Consider the following 16,277-nt stretch of genomic DNA (forward strand, 5'->3'; position numbering starts at 1 on the left):
AAATTAGCAAGTACTGACCTGCTTTGACTAAAATAGCAAACTAAGCCCGTTTTGATTACCCTGCATTTCAACAGCTTTAAGGATAAAAAAAGCTGGCTGCGTACTGAGCAGTGTCATCGTACGAGATTTATACCTTTGACAGATACAGAGCCATCCAGAGGTGGGACAAGCTTTTGAGAAATTCCTCTTCTGAGGATAAAGATTTAACGAACCTAGAGAAAAAGGCCCCTGATGTGACAGCGCTGCTCTGCCTTGCACTGCCTTTGGTCTGTGCTGGGCAGGGGGAGGCCAGAGCACCAACTCAGCAACTTCACAGAAATTAATTCAAGGCCTTTTAATCCTTTCCAGAATATCCCAAGTTTACCACGAGGCTCCACTGAACAAGATTAATTTCTCCCCAGAAGTTTGAGGATTATCAAAATCAAAGTATTTCTGATGAACGCAACAACTGTTCTTTAGGCATTTCATGCAACAAATCAGAAAAAGAAAGGTATCTTGGGAGACGATTCTCCCCCAAATGCTTGATTGGTAATACAAAGTATTAACTTGGGATTAGGCACTACTCCCAAATATCCATGTTCTCGGGCAGCTGAAGTTCAGCATCTCCTTGCTATGCAAATGTGCAAAGCAGAATATTCAGAATTTACCAGACCTGTAAACGTTGAGCAAAATACACATCAGACTGGGATGATTAAAAACCTATTTTTGTAAATGTGTCACGAGAAGGCCGTGGGCACTCCTATTCCCAGCGCTGGCTGCTTTTCCAGCCATTCCTGCCCGTTTGCACCAGGGATGGACACGCGTTGCAGGCTCTCCCAGCCCGGCGCTGGCCGAGGCAGTCGCCCCTGCCACCATGGCAGGAGGCAGCCTGGGAACTGGTGTCTTTTGGTGAGGTTACTCCGACTTTGCTCTCCTCATGCTCTGTACCGTGCAGGAAAGTAAAATAGCAATTAGTTGGACAAAAGGGGGTTTATTCCTTCAGATTTTAACCTGAAGCCAGCAAACAGTTTTCCTTGCCTCGACCAGCTACGTGACGGAGATGGGAGGAGCACGCTTCACAAAAGCCTGGGCGCGGGGGGAGTTTCACAGACCAGACTGATCCCCTGCCATCATTACTGTTTTACCACTTCCAAAATGCTGCAGCACAGCAAACTAAGTTCTCGTTCCACAGGAAACTTGAGCATGAAGATTTTAATTTCATTTAGAACGAGAGAGTTAAAATTACTACTGATTACTAATAATTACTATTAGATAAACATCTAAGCGTGCTTTTGAACGTGTCTGTAATTAACTGGATTTGAAAATTCTGAATGTTTCATTTCGTTTCCTGACAAGCGTTAGCTTAAAGAGTACGTACAGCTGAAGTATAAAAATCACACACCATATCTGAAACAAAGCAAGGTTCTTCAGTGGAGGAGGCTTGGGGTTCTTAAAGAAAAGAGACGTTATTTCAAGAGAATTTCTTCTAGCAAAAATCTGAAAAACACTTCAGAATTTTCTACTAAGAGGTTATTAACAAGGCATTTTGATAAAAGTGCAATATACTTTATGCAGCTCTGATTTTAAATGGCTCAATATATTGAGCTACTGAAAAGAAACACCCCTGGGCTGTAACGCCAAAGTCTTACATGGCTAAAACAAAGCAACTCAATTCATGATTTTCCATGACGGCATTCAAAAAACACCCCTGTGCCTGGAACCTTAACTTTCAACTCCTCACCATCCTGAGAGCATCTACATGGACCTGAAGTTGTAACGCCAGCGACGGCGGCTCGTTTTGCCGTGACCGTGTCTCCACCACGGAACACCTGCAGTCCGAGCAGCCAGGACCACCAAGGTCTCCCCCGCTGTCTGTCCCGCGGGCTCAGGCAACCTGCAAGCGCCCACACAGACCAAACCCAACTTTCCGCTCAACGAATGCCATCTCACCCTCCGATCCTGAAGCCCGCGCTGCCTCTCTAATACCATGCTACCAATCAGGCTTTGCAAAAACCCAAACAGGCCTCCCGACCGTCCCTCTCAAACCCCTGTGCCAACATGGCCAACAGCCAGAGGATGAGAACTGTGAAGTTTTGATGCTGTTCTTCCAGGCTGTGCATCTAGACTGAGCCTGATATAAAAAAACACTCTTCTGCTTTCTTGGCAGACAAGATTCCCATCTAGACCACAAGCAGCATCTTGTTTCTTGATTGATTATTTTGTTCCATCCCTATTTAATGTTCTCTAACTACAGTGTGAGAGATCATTTAAAAGCTGGCACTTGTCAGCAGATACTCCAGAGAACATTTTCTCGATAGAGAGATATGGCTTCACATAAACCAACCAAACCTTAAGACATTCCCTTACAGCCTACAGGGAGAGGAAAATCTACTCCTCGGGCACCGTGCCTTTGCTCTGCGGCTCTGTACCCAAGGCACAGAGGAAACGCACAGCGGCACATCCCACCGCAGCCGGCTTGCTTTTGGAAAAAATTCCTTTCGGCTGCGAACAAACGCTGCAGAAAAACGGTCTCAGTTCAGAACCTTTTTCATCTCAAGACATTTATATGTCCAGTAAAAACAACGTAAGCAGGCTAAAATTCTGACGAACCTAACCTAACACCACTGCCTGTTAGTCATCCTCTTAGCCTCTCAGAACTGGAAAAGATTTGAAAAATTTTACAACTTCTGAATTTCAAACTTTGCAGATTTATAAATTTTAAAAGACTTTCCTAGTCAAATAGACCGTCTACTAGATTTTCTAATAACCCATTTTCTCATTCATGGAGAGAGCTGTTGAAAGGAGTCCAACAATTACATAAGTAGCTAATGGGAATATCATCGAGGAAAAGTTACGTGCGCAATGAGAGAAAAGTCAGTTCCAGAAAATAAGATTTTATTTCCCTCGACACGCTACTAGTTAAAAGTCGAACAAATAAAAATGTCACATAAATAGCATTAGCTCTAGGAAGTGCAGGACATAAAATCACAGCGCACATATTGTACCAGCAGCTGGTCAGCAAGAGATTTGTTCCCTATGCGGCAAAATAAATCAGCGCCACTACTATTCATCCAAGTTTTTTTTTTTTTTTTAAATATGTAAAAATAATAACAAAAAAAACCAGCGCTGTCCTGAGGGCCAACTGAGGGATGACTGTATCAGAGGCACAACACACATACACAGTAACCATCACTTACTCAAATCAGCAAACCCTGGGCCGACCAGGGGGAAGCTTCAGGAGCGAGCTCTGCGCTCCCCTCGGCAGTTGGCATTGGGAGACTTGCTGCTCCTCTTCGATTCTGCTGCGGTGAGGCCGGAGTCCGACTTCTCCAGCACCATGAAGACCTTCACCACTTCCCCTTTTTTTGACAGCCTCTGGCACCTAGAAGTGTCATCAGCTGATACAAATTTGATACTCAAAGAAAATGCAGTGCTGTTCCAAGAGCCCAGCAACAGCCTAGTAGACCCAATAGCATCAAAAAATACAAACCGACCCCATTCAACTTTCTTTGGTGCACGGCACGAGCCATCATGCCCCGGGTCACGGGATGTCGTGCCTAAGTGCAGGCAAAGGTACCGGACCGCGTGAAGATGCCCTGCAGGATCCCCCAGAATGACTGTGGCACCATCCTTTCACCCCGGAGATGCCACTCCTGCATCTTTTCAGGGTCAGCAATCGGATGCAGGTGACAAGGGCACTTAGCACCAACGCGTGGCATGCAGAGAGATGACCCCAATACCAACACATGGTTTAAAAATATTTTGCAAAGGGCCTGAGAGACAGGTGGGCATTGACCAAGTTTAGCACGGTACCACCAAGAAGACCGCTTCTCATCCCCAAGCACTCCGCAGACACACCATTAACTCTCTGATAAACAAAGAGCTGCAGGGAGACTTCCAACGAAGAAAAGAGCAGAGAGCTAGGTGAAGCTGATCTGTGGGAGGACAGGCTGCCTGCTAGGTTTCCTGTCAGAGTCATTTCTAGGAGATGAAAAACACTGATGGCAGCAGGTTCCTGTTGGAAATCAGAGTTACTATGTAAAGAGAGTTTTGAAATGCATTATTTCTAGCTCCGTCTGTCCTCCTAAAGAAATCATGCAGCCTGTAGCAGAAAGACATCCCAAGATCGACCTGGACGCGGCTGGTCTTTGAAGTTCTTTAGCTACATCCTTTGAACAGAAACATAAAGCTCTGCAGCACAGAAAGCTTCCCCTGGTCTTCTGCAGGAACACCAGAAAACTTCCTTTTTTTTTTCATCCTCACGATTCTGACTGGTATTAATTCTATCCCAGCCACAACCAGTACAGTGAAGAACTAAACTCTAGTCCCCTGTTGCCCTCAAAACCCCACAACCTGTTACCCTCTTGCTGCGGGACAATGTCGCTCGCCGACGGGGCATCCAAGAAAGAATCCCACACTGACCAGATCATTAACAACAAACTCGTTAACACAGCCACGGTAGACAGCTCTTCCCTACCAGAGAGAACCTACAGGAACGTCTGCAACGCCAAGTGGAACAGACAGAGAATTAAATTTAAGAGTGCATTATCAGAAAGTAGTCTCACAAGTCCTTCCTGAGTGGGAGAGAGCCAGGATGTAGGAAAGATATGATAAAACTCTGTCCAGTCATCCCAGCATCACGCTATAATTTGTCTGCAATCATCTGCCAAAAAAGCAGAGCCTCACAGCTGCCAAGTAAATGGCCCGCAATGAGCCAAACATTTTTTTCCTCTCAAAAAAAAAATCAAACAACTCACTGGAGCTATGCTGAGATGAAATTAAAGCTGGCTTCTCTGCTGAAAAATCAGGCATACACAATAATTTCCATACAGGAGCCGTGAGCAACCATACATAACAAATGCAGCATTAGTGTGAAAGAAATGATCTTTCCTCATTTTCTTCCTTACAGTGGAAACCCCCGGAGAACCAGACGGACGCTTTCTGGCACGGATGCCTCGCAGCATTTGAGCACAGACAGCTTCAGGCTTCAGTATGTAAAAGACTCTTGGCAAGCCACAGCCACACACTACTCTCTTTTAGTAAGCCAGGATACCCTTTTTAATAGAGGAAAAAAATATATACAGAACGTACTGCATTTTAGAAGTTCTGCTTTAAATATATGGACTGTCAGCTTTCACCCGTTTGAGCACAGGCTGAATTAACTCCACAGGTAAGAGGGCGAGTTCATTACCACGCTCCTCAGGGCTACGTGTGCCCTGTGAAGCAGCCATCAGGACTTCCACTTTAAATTCCCCTTCAACTCATGAGAAGCCCACAGCGAGCATTTGCACAAGCAAAACCAGCAAAATCTCCAAATACCGCTTCCTAAATAGATGGGTAAACACCAGGCGTTTCCTAAGCTAGAACCCATTCACATCGCTGCACGTCCCACAGATATTATTCAGAATAAACCAAGCGGCACGCTCTCAGCTACCCACGCCCATCCGTGTTTTCTGTTCACATACCCACACCTTTTGGGGTCCTCTTCTCACACGGCGTGCTCTGCTACCCCACGCTGTACTTAAAGAGGGAAGAGCAGTGCTGAAGCCCTTCCCTTCCAGCCGATGTGGTGCCATCGCTTAAAAACTCCCTCGCTACCGAACACACGCAGCAAATACGTATTTACATTTGTGTGGGGAAGGGAGAAGAGTGACTAATTCAGTCATTTTCAGTACTAATCGATACGAAAAATACATGCAATACAAAAAAGAAAAAAAAAGGCAAAGACAAGGACCACACCCAACTGTTACCAGAAGCCGTTATCGCGACACTTCCCCCGTGCTTTTTTCCTCTAGGCCAACCACGTAGTACGAGGTGAGTTACAACACAAGTGACCGTACACATTTTCCTCTATTTCGCCGTTTCAAAAACCTGCTTGGTAAGTATAGGAACTAGTTCTGGGTTGACTATGCCACGGTAGTATTTAGCACATAATCCAGTCTATCACGCTTGACTGACTACACAAATATAACTGTGCTACTGTCCAGAAAATAATGATAATTTACAAAATACCTGCAAAATACACAAGCCAGAACTGGATTTTGCAAAAGGCAGCAGAATCCCTGCCACTGTAAAATAACCCAGATGGCAAATACTCGAACCTTTTGCTCACACTTTAAAAAGGAGAAAAAGCAGAATCATTAACAACATTTACAGGAATGTATTTAAGAAGGAAGAAAGCCAGTATGAGGAAGTTTCAGTGGCTCACTGAAAAAAAAAATCTCACAAAACACGTATCGATCACGTAACTACCTTTGAGGGAGTCCAAAAGGTGTACAAGGATTGGACGTGCACAGGGAAGTACCCCTGGTTAAACGGGAGGGAAGGGGGGCATGGGGACTGCTGTCACAAGCGCAGGGCCACTTGCCACCCAGCCGGCGCAGCCCAACACGCCGCAGATTCCAGGAGACGCCGAGTAGCTCCCGGCTGACTCGCTGTTCAAACCCTCCACATCTCTCCTGCTCTTTTGAAGGCAAGCGAAAGCTACCATTCATTATGTTACTTATCTGACTGTGTGTCAGGGGAAAAAAAAAAAAAAAAAAAGAAATTCTATGAAAATTTATGAGCTAATATAGTTATCTGAAAGACATGAAGTGGGCTAGACTTCCCTTTTAACTGCAGAAGCATGGTATCATTATCCATACTTCATCTCTCCCTGACCTTATCAAATTCGTGTTCTGAATCCAAAACTCATCATAAATCTTTTGTAAAGTTCCTTCGACAAAGCCCAGCCTTTGCCACCAAGCACGTAACTGTTACACTGTTTTTCTCCAGATCTCTATTTAAATTTAGGAACCCTGATATGCTGATGAAGACTCCAAACGGGATGATTACATCCAAAAGACCTGAACGTTTGCCAGCTACTGCTGTTTTTTATAACACTACCCTTCTTCCTGCGTACATGAATCAATATGTGCAAGGAACAGTTATCAACAGAGTAAAAAGCAAGGGGGTGGGAGGAGGAAAGTCAACGCCACGGCTTAGAAAGCCTGTCCCAAGAGTTGGGGCCAGCCCCTGACGGTAGGAAACAGCATCGCTCCGCTAACCAGTTACCCTGGTTTACAGTTAGTCATCCCAAAGGCTGGCCAATACAGCTCAATTTTGTTACCGTGGATCCTTTCTAATCGCCTTCCAACAATATTTTCGGAAGCGCTGGGGAACGCAGGGCTGACCACAATCAGCCAGGGGCCATCGTTAGCCCTCTAACTGATCCCCGAATCAACCCAGACCTGTCTTTCGGAGCATCTTCATAGCAAAGTATCTAATGGAAAGTCTGCATCAAGTTTAAGGCTAGGAGAATTTCTATTTTGTGCTGCTGTATCTACAGTAAAGGAATTAAAAAAAAAAAAAAAGGAAACCCAGCTGTATCAGTTTGGGAATGGACAGAAAGGAGAGAGTGGAGCCTACTGCTGGCCACACCACCCGTGAGAGCTCTGAAACGCCATGGCCACCATTCCTGTAAAGCTGATGGTCCCTCTAACAGCTATCCTCTTCCTAAAAAAAACAGCTTCCTTGGACTTACTCATTTGTATCGCTCTGCAGGTGGCCTGCACTTCCCTGCCTGAGGCTGGCAGGAACTGAACTGAATGCACAACGTTGCCCGAAATGAATCGCCTGTTTGAGACTGCCCTGTTACAGATACCTGCTACAGACACTGCCGACCTGACTTCGAAATGCAATGCTCCCAGTCGCTACCGGCGTCCTCCGGAGCGGGAGGACAGCCACTGAGGGGAAGGGACCTGCTTGCTGCTGCTTCTGCTGGGCTTACACTGCAGCCAGGGAGATCTCAGTCACACCCGACGAAGGAGAACATTGTTTTAGTGAATAAAAAGCAAAGCTGCTATTACAGTAGTTTAAGCTACTGGCTGCCTGCACCCTTGACAGGTCCATATTTCTACACATCGCTGCTTTTCCCAAAATCTTTCGGCTAGGTTTTCAGTTCCTTTAACATCAAACCTCCATTAGGGTGGCAAACTCACTTCGCTGTACCCCAGGCCTGTGCAGGGGCTTACCTAGAAACACACGGAGGCTTTTCCGTGGCTGAAGTGCAGCTTTACACGGTTCTCTCAAACCCTGAAGGGCCAGAGACCGGCCCTGCCGCTTGCACACTCAGTTCACACCTGATCCCAGGGCATGCTATACACGTAAATACATTTGATTGCACTTCATAGAATCGTTTAGGTTGGAAAAGACCTTTAAGATCATCCAGTCCAACTGCGATGCTCAGAGCAGTTTCCCTTTTGCTGTCAGACAGGTAAAGATTTTTGGCATCACTGAAAATTAATGCCTTTTGTTCCATATTGCTTAGGACAGGCTCGGAAAGCTCCAACACCTGGAGTGTCCCTTTAAACAGTCCCTGCAATAATTGTTAGCCACAATAGCAGCTACACCTCCCTCCATACCGTAAGGCAGATTTCCACTCCCTGTGCCATTCTGTTTAAATAAAAATGTACAACAGCGATCAAAATGGTTTGGCTTGTCAAATAATCTGATCCCATTTATCGTGGCTCTTTAAGGACTGCGAACTGAAAGAGGGATCCTCAAGATAGAAAGTCATTAGTTCTAACAAGCTAATGGCTATTATACATGTAAATCACTGCTTTTGAAACAGTAAGTCATCTCTTCTTTCTACGGCAGACAATCTTATGTGAACACTGAAGCAATCTGATTATTCCATGAACGGTTTTAGGAATTAAAGTCTATGGGACTGCTCAGGCACGAATTGGTTATCCCAGAAGTTTTAACCCCTTAAAGCTGCAGAGAGAACAGTTATTTCTCTCTCCCAGCTGAGGCTGTACCGGAGAGGAGAAAGGTCTTCTCACGCCCGTCTTCTCGACTCCCCGTGATGCTCCTCCTGGGATAAGGCTCGTGCCTGCGACCGCGCCGCTGCCAGCACACTCCCAGGGCGTGCTTCTCCTCCCTCCGCGCCAGCAGCCTTCTGCTCGCACGAGGACGTGGCAGGCAGACACCAGAAACACCACCTCCGAAAGTTCTCACGTTAGCTGGTTCTTCTCCTATCTCTCAAGGAACAGCCATACCCGCCCCACCCCGGTTAATGCCAGCCCTGCCTGGCCCACGCCGATGGCGCTGGGAGCGGGCACAGGAGTTTAGGGGCAGACAAGCAAATGAAAGGTTTTGAGGAAAAGAATGAGGAGTGAATTAGGAGCTGCCACAAGCAAGATTAGCAATGAGTTTTATCACTCTAACCTATGGGAATTAGCCAGTTCTTCAAAAGGAAACATAAACCTTGAAGCTCCTTTCCTGTTAACAGAATTTCAAGATTACATGGTCTACTCTCTACCCGTCATTCCAGAGAATTATCCATCGCCTGATAAACCTGCTGCGGGTTAGATCACAGAACTGCCTATTTCCGTGCTGTGTGGCCATTTCATAACGCTGCATTAACCAGAACAGAGCGCAGGGACTATCACAGCAGGGAGCGCTCGGCTGCAGGCCCAGGATCGCGCTTTCTCTCGGCTGTCGGACACGGGTACCTCCACCCAGGCCAGCAACCTCACCTGGGGGTGGCACGGGGCAAGGACTGATTGCCAGGCTCAAACTTTTTCCTAACGCCACCCGAATCAAACCCAGCCCTGCCGCACCGTGCTACTGCCAGCGTCGCCGCCCCATGCCGCATTTCAACACACAAAATGCAAAACACAGACTTCGCTGAATTACTCTCAGCTATTTTGCTCCTCAATAAAAGAAAGAGCAAAATCAAAGCTTTCATGGGAACCAGCACAACGTATACTTACAGTCGCCTATGCAGTAGTTCTGAGGCCAAATACCTGCCACACACTAACAGGAAAATCAGCTTGGAAAATTGAGGCTGCAATGCATGAACAGTGAGAAAAGAACAGCTTCTCCCGGGGGAAAAAAAATAAAAAACTCTATCCAGTCCTCGCAAATGCAAATTGGGACTTTCAGCAGGCAGGGCTTGCAGATATACAGGTAAGCAGCGTACAAATGTGTTTTGTGACGTGCTCTCAAGGGCAGTATATTTTTCGAGACGCTATTATGCCAGCTTTAAACAGTGACAGCATGTATTTCAGTAATGACCAGGTTGTGATATGTCAGCCTTAGCAGTTTCTAGGCACGCTCTAAGGGAGCGTGTTGCTACTCCCCAGTTCGCACATTTTAGCGGGCTGCAATACATTGCTGCTTCTTTGAAGGCAAAAATAAGCACCGCACCATGAGAGCTGTCGCTTTTCTCTGCAGCTGCTCAAACTTCCCTAGCACCATGTTTTAACAGAGCTTTCCAACAACGCTGTGTGCAAAACTGCCAACAGTGCCTTCTTGCGCATTTACTTGTAACACCCCATCTTGAGAACTTCACACGCAGCCAAAACCCACCAGATTTGTTGAGAAGAGTTTTTCAGCATGGGAAAACTGTTTCTCCTTTGAGTCAAAGTCTGATTAAAGAACTGAAAGAGGAGTCACACTCTCTCTCACTGGTGTGAATTAGCATAACTCCAGGATTCGGGCCTTTTTTCCCCCATATGCCTGCAAGTATGCAATTAATTTTACCTTTGGCAATTTTTTTTTTTTTTCTTTGCCTGCAGCCCACGGCATTGAGCTACTTGAAAAGAACTTTTGTAATAGGGTTCAGATGAGGCAAACTATTTCTCTGCTGCTCCGTGTACCTGCCTTTCTCCTCCTGCCACAGCCACTCGCAAACACGGTGCAGTTCAGCTCTGCAGAAGTCGTGCTGGGCTACAAACTCGGGGACCAAATCTGCTTCCCTGATCCCTGCAAAGTGCATAAAACCGCACGCAGCCTCTCCACGATAATCTGATCTGACAGGTATAAAAGAGCATTAACCACACATTGGCATAACGATACTGTTCGTGGTCGTTCTGAACCAGCTACTTATTTGGTTGTTGTTGTTTAAAGGAAAAAGTGCGTTCAGCTGATCTCTTTCTACGCTTCATCGCGTATTCTCATCTCACTCCTCCACCCGAACGAAGGAGTGACAGCAGACACAGCGCCATAAAAACGCGTCTGTTCGCGGAAAAGCTATTTCGGGGTACCTATATTTGGGCAGCCCGGAATAAGAGCGCTTCGTTACCAATTCGCTTTACGTGCATCATTCATTTTCGCCCAGCCTTCGCTGGATGCTTTACACCGCCCTGCCCTCTCTACGAGCCGGGTCTTTGCCCTTGGCAAACCCGCCAGCTCAAGAGGCAGGACACGCCAGAAATCCGCACGCCCCAGACCCACCTGTCATGAGGAGCCCGCAGTCGCGACAGCGGCCGCATGTCGCGGGTGGGACTCCCGCCCGGCCGGCCTCCGCGCTCACCTCACCCCAGCGATTTCCAAGCGCCCCGCAACCGGCCCCCCACCCCCGGTCTCCATTTTACCCTCCCTCCGGGCGCGGAGCCCCAGGGCCGCCCCGGCCCACGGCCTCGCCTCAAGCGGGCGGCGGGAACGGCCGAGCCGCGGCCGGCGGGGCGGGAAGGGTCGCCCCGCTCCCCCCCCCGCTCCCCGCGGGCGGCAGAGACCTGTGCTCCGGGAGCCTCTTCCCTCGCTGTCGGCGGCGATGGAGGGACGAGCGAGGCGCGGAGCACCTCCCTCTGCGGGAGCCCGGCGCCGAGGCTGGGCTGAGGCGGAGGCGGAGGCGTCGCTGCCGGGGCCGGCGCACGGATGTGGGCGCTCGCCCCGGGGCCGGGGCGGGGACGGGACGTGAGAGGGGAGGGCCGGGCTCTCCGGAGGGAAAGCCCCCGCCGCCGGCCCGCTTCGCCACGGGCGTCCCCTGGGGAGGCGCGGAAGGCTTGGGCGAGCGGGGAGGAGATCGCCCGTCCCTCAGGGGCGGCGGGCGGGAGAGCCCGGGGGACGGGGCCCGGTCGGCCGGGGATCGCCCGTCCCTCGGGGGCGGCAGGCGGGAGAGCCCAGGGACGGGGCCCGGTCGGCCGGGGATCGCCCGTCCCTCAGGGGCGGCAGGCGGGAGAGCCCAGGGACGGGGCCCGGTCGGCCGGGGATCGCCCGTCCCTCGGGGGCGGCAGGCGGGAGAGCCCAGGGACGGGGCCCGGTCGGCCGGGGATCGCCCGTCCCTCAGGGGCGGCGGGCGGCAGAGCCCGGGGACGGGGCCCAGCCGGCCGGGAGCGGGCCAGGCCCAAGCCCGCAGAGACCGGGAGGAAGGGCTCTCACACCGGGGTGCCTTTCCGTGATTTTCCATGATTTCCCCTCAGGCAAACCGGCCCTTCTCCAGTGGAGCGTTTCCAGCTTGCCCCCCCTGAGGAAACCAGGGGCACCTTTGCCCTGAGGAAGAGCCCCTGCCCCCAGCGGGACCCGGCTCTTCCTCGCCCGGCCCTGCCTTCGCGGAAGCAGGGAGAGGGCAGGAGCCTGCGAGTCGAGGCCCGCAGCCCGGCCAGCCCCGGCTTGCGACCTGCCATCGCTTTTATAGGCCTTCAGGTTTTACCTGCAGCTCAGGGAGCGGCCCGGGCTGAGCGTGGCTCTGGCATTGCCGGCCTGATCCCAAGCAAAGAGCAGCTGTAGCCTATTACTTATCACCCCCCTGAATCCTTGGGGGAAGACATTTAAAGGGCTTCTTTCCACAGCCTTGCTAGCTCCAGTGAACGCAAATTTTCCCTCTAATCCATCTCCTAATTCCCAAAACTCAATCCGAGGCAGTTGGCCAGTCAGGTTGTGTTTCAAACCCTGCCGCTATTCCATTATCCCGACGCTGTGGGGATCGAGCGCTGCGGCTGCAGGAGTTCATCCAGCGCTAATCCAGTCACTGCTAACCCAATCACTCCATGCTACTGGGGGAAAAAAAAAAAACAAACAACAAAAACCAAACCAGCCTTTTGTAGCTAAAGCGCGGCTCTTTCTGAAGCGCTCCCACACGGCAGTCCTAGGGCTGGGGTACCTTCGGTGGGCTCACACAGCCCAACGGCGCGGTTAGAATCATAGCATCATAGAATCGCTTAGGTTGGAAAAGACCTTTAAGATCATCCAGCTGTCCTGGTTTCGGCTGGGATAGAGTTAATTTTCTCCCTAGCAGCAGGCACAGTGCTGTGGTTTGGATTTAGGATGAGAATAACGCTGATCACACGCTGATGGTTTGGTTGTTGCTCAGTGCTGCTTATGCCAGGCAAGGACTTTTCAGCTTCCCCTGCTCTGCCAGGGGCACAAGGAGCTGGGAGGGGGCACAGCCAGGAGAGTTGATCCCAACTGGCCCAAGGGCCATTCCATACCATACGGCGTCATGGGCAGTATGGAAACTGGGGGGGTTGGCCGGGGAGCAGCGATCGCTGCTGGGAACTGGCTGGGCATCGGTCGGCGGGTGGGGAGCAATTGCATTGGGCATCACTTGCTGTGTATATTATTATTATTATTATTATTTTATTGTTACTATTATCATTACTATTTTACTTTATTTCAATTATTAAACTGTTCTTATCTCCCCCCAGGAGTGTTTCTCACTCTCACTCCTCCGATTCTCTCCCCCATCCCATCGGGGCAGGGGCAGTGAGCGATGGCTGCGCGGTGCTGAGCCGCTGCCTGGGGCTGAACCACGACACCAGTCCAACCATTAAATGTGCAGTACCTGCTGTCCTTCAATAGCTCCCGTGTGTGTGTTACGGGCTTGTCGTTACGCGAGGGTAGCTCTTCACCCTAACTTGAAACGAATTTGGCGTCTCCATCGCGGAGCGCTTGAGAAGCCTCACAGGGCTGGGGGAGAGGCGTGCTCTCTCTCGGCCCGCGCGTTGGTATTCACGTGGAAAGCAAGAACAACGTTTGCACCACGCTGCTGCTAACTGGCACATACTGCTAGCATAGTTTGGCCCCAAAATATCTGCTTTGAAAGTAAGAAGGCACTAGGCAGCAGAGGCAGGGCAGCACAGAAAAATAAGGGCTGGCGTTACCCTGTGTACATATTTTGGCAAGGTTATAGCACATTGCAAAGCCCTTGGGTGGCAGAGCTGCGTGCTCAGAGTGAGTTCTAACAATTTCACTCAAATCCTTGGACCTGTCATAGCTTCAGCAGAGCGTACTGGGAAGTATAACTTGTAGTTCCTCTTCTATATGTCATTTCTCTGTGTGTGAGGTCATTGGTGAGGCGTGATGGGGAATGCTGAGGTATCGCGCTGGTGAAGTAGGTTGGTAGGCAGAGCACGTCGTCGGGTGAGGAACAAAGAATGGGACTTTGAGCCTCATACCCTATGCGATCATATAGGAACCCGCTGCCATTATTTTTTCTATTTTGATTTCTGTGTGTCCAGAGATACCTGCAAAACTGGGATAGCTGCAGGCAACCGTTCGTGATGCCGGGAGGACGATCCAGCTGCAGATCCTGCACCCAGTCCCACTTTCTAGCCCTTACAGGCACTTCAAGGCCTGTTGAAACGGTTCCTGCCCTTCCCTGGGGTTTGTTGCTGGCAATGTCTCAAAACAGTGCTGTCACTGCCATGAGAAGAGTTTTTCTGAACAGTTTTGTTCTTTGGGCTGCAGCGCTTACAAATAAACCTTCTTACCGACGGCGCGCACGTCCTGTTTGAAAAATACTTTCCACGCAGCTCAGCTGGGAACAGCAATCATTCCGTTTAAGATCAGTCAGACCGGTTGCCAGCGTTAGCTGCTGCAGCATTCGTAAACGGGTTATTGCTGGTCTGTTTGCCCCTTTCCCCGCTGGTAAATGCCCAGCGCTCGTAGACAGAGGAGATCAAACTGTTGGCAAACATTTCTCTGAGGCCTCACAGCTCAGAACTTCGCACCCACACAGTATCCAACAAATTGGCTTGCAATCAGCAGTGATTCAGTTTGGCCACACAGGCAATTAGTAACTCTGCTGGTTGCCAGCTCTTTTTATGTAACTGGAAATGTTTTGCTATGATGGATGGTTTCAGGCAGAAGCATTTCTCTAAAGCCCTTGCGGTTTCTAGATAAGTTTTCCCTTTATCTCCCCTAGGCTGCTAAATGTTAAATAAAACTATGGTAGTTGTGTTTCTTTTGGGTCTCTTAAATTAAAGGCGAATGTCTTAGTAACCTCAGTTTCCTGCTTATTCCTCTAACAATTAAAATTCAGCGTTACTCACAAGAACAGGAAACGTGCATGGATCCTGTTCTTTCCAGATAGAGAAATTTCATGTGAAGCAGCAGTGGCTAAACAAGTACTTCGCAGAGTTATTAGAGAAAGCCATACAAAATTAATAACGAAAGGGTGGTATTTCCTGATACGCCTTTTTTTTTTTAAAAAAAAAAAGAGGGTTGGATCTGCTTTGGGAGTAGGAGCAGGATGTGGTATTTATGTTCCCTGTGACGAGCATATTTGCATTAGCCGCGATACTGCACCACAATGAAAGCAAATATGTTATCTCACCTGTTCTCCCTGTGCCCGCAGCCGGGAACAAATACCAGCTGGCAGCAGCTGCCCGCCCGGCATAGCTTCACTCTTCGCCAGCAATAAGGAAGAAGTTGCAGCCATCTCTCTGTCTCTCCCCCCTGTTTTTCCTTTAATTATCCCAGAAAGTTATTTCTTATTCAAATTTTTTCTTTAAGGCCTGCACTACTTGGAGGGGGGAAAAAAAAATCATTTTAACTATGTTTAGCAAAACTGGTGTATGCCTTTAAGTAAGCCTAAACCAGTTCTCATGGCTCAGTTGTGGTTTTTCACAAAGTATTAAGAGCGTAATTTTTCATCTCACTAATGCAAGCTAAATGAATGTATGTTCAACCTCATTAAACCACTACGAACTTCTCATGCAAATGCACTCAATCTGCTGTAACCTTGCTTAACTCACTCGGTGTGGGTCCGTCAGGACTGGGGCACGCTGCTCTCTTACGGCGGCCGAACAAGGCACACGCACCAGGCAGGATTTCTGTCGCTGGGGCACGCGATGTGCCGGGTACGTGGCCTGTTGTGGGGAGCCTTAACGCTCATAAGCCTGCCCAGTGGCCCTCCAAAGGGTTGCCAGTAGCAATTAGTGGTATTTAATGAAAGCAATGAGAGACAGGCGTGACTGAGCTGAGTAATGACAAAATGTTGCTAGCATGTTTCATAGAATCATAGAATCGTTTAGATTGGAAAAGACCTTCAAGACCATCCAGTCCAGCCATTAACCTAACACTACCAAGTCTACCACTAAACCAACTAAGGGTAGAGTAATAATTAATTTCATGTTTCCTGGCTTGGTGGCTGGATTATTTTTTTATGAAAGTAAAACTAGGAATCACTAAGGTTGGAAAAGATCTCCAAGATCATCAGTCCAACCGTCAACCCAACACCACCATGCCTGCTAAACCGTGTCCCAATGTTCATGTCCCCAGTGTTCACGTCTACTAAAACGTGTCCCATG

The sequence above is a fragment of the Pelecanus crispus genome, chromosome Z (genome assembly GCF_030463565.1).
Source record: "Pelecanus crispus isolate bPelCri1 chromosome Z, bPelCri1.pri, whole genome shotgun sequence".
NCBI lineage: Eukaryota > Metazoa > Chordata > Aves > Pelecaniformes > Pelecanidae > Pelecanus > Pelecanus crispus.